This window comes from Heterocephalus glaber, unplaced genomic scaffold (assembly GCF_053883595.1).
Source record: "Heterocephalus glaber isolate CG9 unplaced genomic scaffold, H.glaber_assembly_v1.0 deba00001481, whole genome shotgun sequence".
NCBI lineage: Eukaryota > Metazoa > Chordata > Mammalia > Rodentia > Bathyergidae > Heterocephalus > Heterocephalus glaber.
This window is the reverse complement of record NW_028258317.1, coordinates 61,254,148-61,264,357: the sequence shown is the minus strand read 5'-3', so window position 1 is coordinate 61,264,357 and position 10,210 is coordinate 61,254,148. Positions and strand designations below refer to the sequence as shown.

The 10,210-nt window shown below is 37.6% G+C and overlaps 1 pseudogene; it reads right to left on the bottom strand.

The window, feature by feature from the left end:
- Nucleotides 1-8,177: 8,177 nt before the first annotated feature.
- LOC147825983 (PHD finger protein 3 pseudogene) lies at nucleotides 8,178-9,326 on the bottom strand (annotated as a pseudogene).
- Between the last annotated feature and the right edge of the window lie 884 nt (nucleotides 9,327-10,210).

Here is a 10,210-nt window from a genome sequence, read left to right as displayed (position 1 = left end):
GCAAGCGTGCCACAGCCAGCTGTCTGTTATCATTGAAAGATCTAAGAGGTTTGCCATCACTGCTCTGGGTTGTCATTTTTTATTTGCCAACCCAAGACCCTGGGTCAGTCTCCCCTGTGTTGGTCCTGCCTGAGAATAACTCTGACTCCATCTATTCTCTCCTGCTGCAAAAGCTATGCTCACCACAAATCAGAGTGGCAGCTGGTATCAATGAAAAGGAGACTCTGCCTTCTAGGGGCTGGGAATTTAGCTCAGTGGCACTGCACCTGCCTCTTAAGCGCAAAGTCCTACGTTCGATCCTCGGTACAAAAAAAAAAAAAAATAGACTCAGCCTTCTAAATGATCTCAACTAGTTTTCATAAGTGCTACAAACCAACAGGAAAGAACCCACCTGGGAGGTTGGGTAGGCATCCTCAAAAGTGGAACAGCATGTGGACGATCCCACCTGTCTGGTGTCCTTGGCCTGGCATATGGTCTAGTTGACCATAAGAACCAACTGTGTGTTGTGGCTGCTAAAAATTTTCCAAAAGAAAAGAGGCAATCACTCTCTTTAAATTGTTTTTGTCTGTCTACATCCATAGGAAGTCATAGGCTCTGGCTTGTCAGTTTGAGATGGGTCAGGATAGCTCAATTAAAACGTTCAGTTGAGGGCTGGGGATTTAGCTCAGTGGTTCAGCCACCTGCCTCGAAAGTGGAAGGTCTCGAGTTCGATTCCCAGTACCAACGACCCCCCCCCCGCCCCCCGCCAAAAACAACTTTCAGTTGAGCAATGTGAAATTCACAGAATGTTGGAGGAACTATTGTAGATTAAGGGACACTATAGAGTCATGAAAAACCAAATGTACTGTGAGATTGCTTTTGAGCCTGGATTGGGAAAAAATAGTTACAAATATATAATAGGAATTGTATATAGTCTTATTATATTTCTAAGTGTATTAAACCACTGTTAATTTTAAAAAATTTTTTAACTGGTACACAAAACCAGACATTGTACATATTAATGAAGTATCTTGTGATATTTCCATGTATGTATACATTTAATAATGTTCATATCAGGTTACTGTTAATTTTCTTAACTGAGACAATGATATTGTGATTTTGAAGACAGTGTTCTTATTCTTAGGATACATAATTGGCATAATTAAGCATGAGATGGCATGATGTTAAACTTTTAAATGGTTCGGAAAACATGTTTTTGTTACATGGAAAAAAATATAGGTGGAGGACATACAGATGTTCAATTTACTAGGCTTAAAACTTTTAGTAGGTTTGAAAATTTTAAAGAGAAAAATTTATCTTGAGAAAGAAGAGGCATTTTTGGCTAACAGAAATGAAGGAAATGAGTCAATACTACTGTGTTCACTTATATGAGGAACTGTCTTAGAGAGAAAGGGAAGGATTCACTCACAATGTCTTCAGAGAGCAGAGGTAGGGTACAGGCAGGTGGCAAGCCAAGAAGTAGATTTTGGCTTCAAAGAAATAAACTAGGTCATAAGACTCTCATTATTCAGCTATAACTAGCTCCAGTAGCAAAAAAGACATAGTTTTTTTTCATTTTATTTTCTTAGACGTCTTTTTTAATTAGTGCATGTTTATAATACAGTACTGTAGCAATATATATGTTTTGGGGAGTTGGTGCATGCATATAATATATCTTTTTGTTTTGGTTTTGGTACTGGGGATCAAACTCAGGACCTTGCACTTTCAAGGCAGGTGGCAGAAGCACTGAGCTAAATCCCCGGCTCTGTATCTTGATCATTTTAAATCCCTTTACCTCCTCTTCCTTCTCTCTTCCCATCCCCTTCCCAATCTCCAAGAACCTGTATCTAGTTTCCTATCATCTCTCTTTTAATTAATTAATTAAGTTACATTTTAGGTTTCTCAGACAGAAGAAAACATGGAATAATTTCTGAGCTTGGCTTATTTCTCTTAGCATGATGGCCTCAATTTCCATCTATTTTCCTGAAAATGACACGAATTCATTTGACTTTATAACTGAAAATTATTCCACTGTTTATATAAACCACAATTTCTTTATCCATTCATATGTTGACAGTTACCTAGGCTGTTTCCAAAGTTTAGCTATCATGACTTTCTATTGGGAGCCATAATTTTGGGAAAAAACTCATTTCACAATTAAATTATGATTAAGGCTGTCTGAGGCCTCAATAGTCCTGTGATGTTATGCTCAAGGGTAAGATTACACCAGCTGAAGACATCCTGGGTCTTTGAGAACTGAATAGTAATACAAAAAGAGAAATGTTTCACCTGGGAGGGACAAATTCTTTATCAGTTTAATTCATCCCACCTACTGTTGTAAAAATATTTTGCTCATTTCACCTAAGATCCTCCTTAGCATAAGATCTTTATAGGATTATTTCAGCCATCTGAGTCATCTGATATTCCCTATGAACCAACCCAATAAATAGTGACTAGCTCCAAGTGACTTTGTCTTTGCTTGCTCTGAGGCACTGACCTCCTGGCCCCCACATGTACTTTGAAACTACGAAAGTTTTTTTTCTTTAGCCTTTGCTGTCCCCCTTTCTAGCCGCCATCAATAGGGGTAGGTATGTATCATTATAGTATGATGTTTTCAATTCTTTCAGGGATATATTCAACAGAAGTATAGCTGGGTCAAATGACATTTCTCCTTTTGGCTTTTCGAAAAATCTCCACATGGACGTCCGTAGTGACTTACTTATTTACATTCCCAACAAAGTATGACAGGTTTAAAAAATTTTTTTGGTACCAGGGATCGAACTCAAAACCTCGCGCTTGCCAGGGTGGCACTGTGCCGCTGAGCTTCATCCCTGGCCCCTGTAAGAGGATTTCTTTATCCTGGGCATCTTGGCCAGAATTCATTGTTTTTCGTGTTCTTGGTGATAGGTGTTCTGTCTAGGGGAAGCCAGAATCTCAGAGTTGTTTTAATTTGCATTTCCCTAATGGCTAAAGATGTTGAACATTTTTCACGTACTCATTAGTTATTTCTACTTCTTTTAAGACCTGTCTATTCAGTTTATTTGCCTAATTTTTTTTTTTTTTTGGCCTCATTTGTTTTTCAAGGGTTTTTTGTTTGGTTTTAGTTCTTTATATATTCTTTTTTTTTGTGGTACTGGGGATCAAACTCAGGACCTTGTGCCTTTGAGGTAGGCAGCGGAACCACTGAGCTAAATCCCTGGCCACATATATTCTTGATATTAGTCCTCTATCAGAAGAGTAGCTAGCAAAAAAATTTTCTCCATGCTGTAGTTGTCTCTTCAGTCTATTGCTTGTTTCCTTTGCTGTGCAGAAACTTTTTAATGTGACATAATCCCATTCAGTGATGCTTGCTATTATTTCCTTTGCTATTGGCATTTTATTTAGGAAGTCTCTGCCTCTTCCTATGGCTTCAAGAGTTTTCTCTGTTATCTTCCAGCAATTTCAAGCTTTCTTTCTTTTTTTTTTTATATCTAGGTCTTTGACTCATTTTGATTTGGTTGTGGTACAGGGTAAGAGATAGGGATGTAGTTTCAGTCTTTTGCAAGTGGATAGCCAGTTTTCCCAACATCATTTGTTAAAGAGATAAAACTTTTCTTCAAAGTATATTAGTGGCCCCTTTGTCAAAAATCAGGTGACTGTAGGTGTGTGGGGTTGCTTCTGTGTCTCTGTTCTATTTCAGTGTTTTACCTTTCCCTTTTTATGCCAGTACAATGTTTTTGCTACTATAGGTTTGCAATAAAACTTGAAATCTAGTATTATAACCTTCAGTTTTGCTCTTCTTGTTGAGAATCACTTTGGCTGTTCTGCATCATTTCTGATTCCATATGAATATTAGGATTGTTTTTCTAGATTTATGAAGAACATAGTTGGTATTTTAATAAAGATTGTACTAAATCTGTAGGTCACTTTTGGTAACACAACCATTTGAACAATATTCTGGATCAAAGCATGTCTTCACATTTTGTAATTTTTTTTCTTTCTTCAGAGTTCTGTAATTTTCAATATGGAAGTTTTTCATCACCTTTGTGAGGTTGGTTTCTAGGCTTTTAACTTTCTTTTGAAGCTATTGCGATTAGAATTGTTTTACTAATTTTTCATTGGGTTCGTTGTATACAGAAATGCTGTTGATTTTTGCATGTTGATCCTATAACTAGAGAAGATATAATTTTAATTTTAAAGGTAAGAACACATTTATTGTTAAATATGATCTTTGAATTTGGGGAGGGAAGTGCTAGGGGTTTCACTGAGTGCCTCACACATGCTAGGCAAATGGTCTACCATGGAGCCACATTCCCAGCCCATTTTTACTTTACTTTGACATAAGGGCTTGCTAAGTTTCCCAGGCTGGCTTTGAACTTGTGGCCCTCTTGTTTCCATCTCCCATGTAGCTGGGATTACAGGCATGCGCCATTATGCCCAATGTGATCTTTGTATTTTTGTTGCCAAAAAATGACCAGAAAAAGAAGTAAGCAAATGTTTGGAAAGATATTCTGAGTAGAGCTGGATGACCAGATGTTAGAGTTCCTTTAGTGAAGTGAGACGGGGTGACTGAGCACTTAACTCCTTACCATTTCAATGTCATAGGAAGCTTCTGCGGTAAAAAGGAGTATTTAAATAGAATACATGCTTCACTGTGACAAACACCCTAGCCAAAGGAAAAATAAAAGAATGCTGGTTTTGCCAAAATTCGAATCCATTAGTACATATTTTGAATTGCTATTAAGTTGTATTAATAAAAGCAAGTTCTTAAAATTTTGTTTCTGATGAAACCTCTTTCTAACGCTGATTTTCTCTGTCTTCTGTATAAGATAAGGCTAGTGACACCTCCTAAGAATATGCACTGGGGCTAAGTAAGTATAATTTTTTGGGTGCCAAGAACGCTCTAAGCCAGGATGTAATGCAGTGAGCGTACCCAGCCATGTCAAACTTAAACTTTGATATGAATTAATTATCCAATTTTTTTTATAGTCACTGTCTAAAATTGTTTTTATTTTAAAGACGTGTATAAAGATTCAGAGCAGAAACCAGGGTACCAGAAAGGAGGTGAACACACACACACACACACACACACACACACAATCACTCTTTGAAAGTTTGTTTCACTATTTTGTATTAAAGGTTTGCAACGAAGTTGTCCAGAGAATTCAATCACTGGTAAATTTTTACTTAATTGAATGAAGAAACCAGGAGTTTAGGAGTGTAAAAAATGTTTTTCTGTACCTTGTATTGCCCCACACTTTTTTTAAGCTCAGTGTTTTAGGGCTGGGATCTCAAGGACAACCCTCTTTCCGCTCCCCAAGGCTGCTTCCCACGCTCATCTCCCCGAGGGCTTTCTCCAGCCAGCCTGTCTCCCACTGTCACAGAGACACTCCACCTGGTCACTTTTGGTTCTGTGTATGTCTCTCCCTTATGTGCAACTACATTTCCTCTCCCTTCCACCTCGCCACATTTTGGAGGGTAGAACTATGCCCCCGCGCCCAAACAATTCCTTCATTTTAAAATTTGGGCCCTAACATTGGGCCCTAGGACCATTGGGAGATTGCCCATCAAGGTAAGGCCCATGTCTTTCAGGAGGTGTCACCGTTCACATTGCTCATTTGCTGCTTTCTCACATGAATTTTTTCAAAAGTATCTTCACCAACACTTGCTTTGTCAGCTTTTTGATTTTGGCTTTTCTAGTACATGTGCTGTAGTATTATACTGTGATTTTAATTTGTATTTCCCTAGCGATGACCTGTATGTGTTTATCTGCAAGTTGTATATCTTTGGTGAACTATCTGTTCTAATACTTTGCCCATTATCAGGCTGTTTATCTTCTTTTATTTTTGAATTGCAAAAGTTTTTAAAATATACATTTCAAACACATGTATGATTTGCATGTTTTCTCCCAGTCTATGCTTTGTTACTTCATCTTTTTCCTTTTGTGTCTCTGGTTTTTTTGTTTTGTTTTGTTTTGTTTTTTGGTACTGGGGACTGAACTTGGGACCTTGCACTTATGGGGCAGGCAGCAGCACCACTGAGCTAAATCCCTGGCCCTCTTTTGGTTTTTGAGACAGGGTGTCACTATGGAGCTCAAGGTGGCCTCGGACTCACCATGTAGTCCAGGCTGGCCCTGAACTTGTGGCAATCTTCTTGCCTCAGCCTTCTGAGTGCTGGGATTACAAGCATGCATCCCCATCCCTGGCTTACTGCTGTCTTATTTTTGCACCAGAGATCAAACGCAGTACCTTGCACTTGTGAGGCGGGTGTGGTGCCACTGAGCTAAATTCCTGCCCCACTGCTGTCTTTTGAAGAGCAAAAAATTTCAGTTTGATCAACTCCATTTGTCAACTTTTTATTTTATGGAATACACTTCTGGTATCACAGCTGAGAGATTTTTGCCCAACTTAAATTCACAATGATTTTACTCTTTTTTTACTTGTAAAAGGTTTATAAAGTTTCAGCTTTTGCATGCAGGTTCATAATTTGTCTTGACTATGCTTTTGCATGTTGAATAGGAAAAGAGGCTAGAGCTAGTTCTTTTTTTGTTCTCACATTGTATGTGCAGTTTTTCCAGCAGCACTTATTAAAAGATAATTCTGACCCTGTTCAATTACCTTAGAATCTATATCAAAAACATATTAACAATATATATAATATATAGACTTATTTCTGGATTCTCTGTTCTGTTCCCAGATCTCTTTTTATCCTTTAACTAATGCCACAGTACCTTGTTTACTAGTGCTTTGTATAAATCTTAAATCAGGTAATGTCAATCCTGCAACTTTGTTTTTTTCAAAGTAATTTGGGCTATTTTTGGTTCTTTGTGTTTTTCGATAAGTTTTAGGATCTGCTTATCAATTTCTATTTTTAAAAACCCTCTAGAGTTTTTATAATGATTGTACTGAATCAGTAGGTTAACTTGGGTGGAACCACCATCTTAACATTAAGTCTTTCCAAAGCATAAATATGAAATATGTCTTTGTTTAAGTCTTGTTTCATTTCTCTGAAGACTATTTCATGTTTTTTAGTGTAGTAGTCCTCCACATATTTTGTAAATATATCCCTAAGTATTTTGAACTTTTTGATAGTATTGTGAATGGAACTGTTTCCTTAATTTTTTTCTCTCTAAATTTTGAGTTTAATTTTTATGTAATCTAATAATGCTTGCAAAAGTCACTCTAACATTAACATTCATGAGTAAAGATAAGAGTAGTTTTATTTCTTTTTCTTATCACTGTTGGTAGCAGCTTCAACAGCAATATGAACACTTGATCAGGACAATCTTGTAGATGCCCATTCCACTTCATCTTGTTTTCCTTTTCTTAAAAAAGCTAGCAAATAAAAATACACTGTGAATGGGAAGAAAATGTCTTAACACTATTAAAGGTGGAGTCCTAAAAAATAATGAAAAGCCGGCCGGGGATTTAGCTCAGTGGTGCCGTTGCCTGCCTCAAAAGCTCAAGGTCCCGAGTTTGAGCCCTGGTACCAAAAAAAAAAAAAAAACAAGCAATGAAAATATCAAATCTAAAATTTTGAGGTTCAAATGAACAAGAAATTCTTGGAATCACTAAAACATTTCAAAAGAAGTACATATTTTCACTCTATTTTGTTACATACAAATTCCCCTAGGTTATCGAACAGTTGTTTTAGCCATCAAATTTTATTACAAGGTCAATACAATTGTTTCAAGATGATAGTGTTGTCTTTAATTGCATCTTTTAAAAAATCCTCAAGGGCCAGGGATTTAGCTCAGTGGCACCACACCTCCCTTGCAAGCGCAAGGTCCTGAGTTCGATCCCTGGTGCCAAAGAAAAATAGAATTTCCATTGTCACCTTTACATTTTTTTGCTACTTCTTCTCAAGCCTAATAAAATGATATATAACTCACAGTCCCAAAACAACATAACAATTTTCTGATTTACAAAAAGATTTTAGTTTTGTTTTCAAATCCAATGACCAAATTACACTCTCTATCTGGTTACAATGACAAAACACTTTCATTATATCATCTGTTGATCAGACTTTCCTTTTAAAAATGTAAGGGTGACACATTTATAAATTCAGTAGCTCCATCTTTTCCTATCATTATCCAGGACTGATGAAGTTTTTTGTAATTTTGCAAGTCTTTGTATATGAAATAATTTCTTTCTGTAAAAGAGTTTTCAGACTAATCCCACCCTCCAAAAATACAATTTCTCTTCAATGTACACATAACATCACTCATATGCACAAACACACACACACACACACCTGTTGCCATGTGGGTTTTTTGCACACTGCTTGCTGAGAGCCCACATGGATTGCTCTCAAATGAGGAGCTATGATCTGACCTTCTCTTTTTATAGTAGCTACGTTGTCTGGAATGAACAACAGTGGCTCATCCAAAGAAAAACTGCTGCTGCTGCTTTCCTGACAAGGTTGCAGGTTCTTCTCGGTTTATTTTAGTTTCAGTTTATCTTCCTTACCAATGCTCAAGGCTGGGGAATTCAAGCTCTTCTTTCACACACCTGATGACTTTTGTTGCTAGTGCCTGCTGCTAAGGCTTATGGGACTGTTTGTGGCTGGAATGTAACAAGTGTCTCCTTTGCGCAGGCGCGGCACCACTGAGATTTAGATCTCCGGCGTTGCACTAAATTTTGATCTTGATTTTTTTTTTTTTTCTTAGTAGGGAATGAGCTTGTTTTTTCAAAGCCTTAACCCTAGAATTACAGATTTGAGCTTTTGATTCCTTATCATTTTTTTTCTCATTTTAACCGGCCTGTGAAACTTTCGCTGGGATTCTGGTTCATCAGCCTTTCTTTTCAAACTTTTGACATTAGTTTTGCTACGTACTACTACATGCTTTGCTGCAACAATTTTGCTCAGAGTATCTATGATCGTGTTTTGCTTAAAATGAGTTACAGGTTTTGTATGTTTGGATTTTATGGGGTTTTGTTTTGTACCGGGGATCGAACTCGGGTCCTTGTGCTTGCGAGGCAGGCGGCGGAACTACTGAGCCAAATCCCCAGCCCAGGATTTTATGCTTTTTGACTCTATACCAGAAACACTACTTGACTGGCTGCTTCTATCATTCTGAAGATTTGTTGTCTTCTGAGACTCCATTTTTTTTTTGTACTGGGGATTGGGGACCTTGCACTTTCTTTTGGATTAAATTCTTTTACTGGTACATTTTAGGTATACAACACAATTACATTTCTCATTGGGAATTGTACCTTTACATAATGCATCTTGGTTCTTATTTTTCCCCATTCCTAGCCCTCCCTTCACCCCCTCCACCCTTCCCTATTTACAAAGACTTTATTTCCATTTCTTCCATTTCTCATCATTTTTCCTTTCCCTTCTTTCCTTTCCTCTGCCCCTCCCACTACCCCTACCCCTTTGGACCTTTTCTTCCTATTTTCCATTATCGATTATTCATTCTAATCATTGGTACATTTTAGGTATACAATATAATGACATTCATCATTGGAAATTTGCACCTTTACATAGTCTCTCTTGGCTCTTATTTTTCACCCTTGCCCAGCCCTCCCTTCAACTCCTCCATTCCTCCCTATTTACAAAGATTTTGTTCCTATTTTTCCATTTTCTCATATTAATCCCATTCCCTTCTATCCTTTCCCCTAGCCCTCCCACTTCCTTCCCCTTTGCCCCTTTTCTTCCTATTTCACATTACCTATTATACATTTAGTCCTTATTTACACTTTCAGTTTCTCACACCAGAGAAACTATTTGGTATTTACACATGTGTGTCCTTTTTATTTCACTTAAGAGTATTGCCTCAATGTGCATCCACTTAGCTATAAATGTCTCTAATTTCTCATTTTTTATGGCTGAGTAATACTCCATTTTATAAAAAAACCACATTTTCTTTATCCAGTCTCCAGTTGATGGGCATTTGGGCTGTTTCCAAGTTTTAGCTATTACAAACTGTGCTGCTATGAACATGGGTGCACATATATCACTGTGGTATGATTCTTTTAATTCTTTGGGGAAGATCCTCAGCAGTGGAATAGCAGGGTCAAATGGGACTTCCAGTCCTAGTTCTTTGAGGTATCTCCATACTGATTTCCACAGTGCTTGCACCAGTCTGCACTCCCACCAGCAGTGGAGCAGGGTTCCTCTTTCCCCACAGCCCCACCAGCATTGGTTATTGGTTGATTTCATGATAGCAGCCATTCTTTCTGGAGTGAAGTGGAATCACAGCATTGTTTTCATTTGCATCTCTCGAATGACCAGTGATGTTGAACAT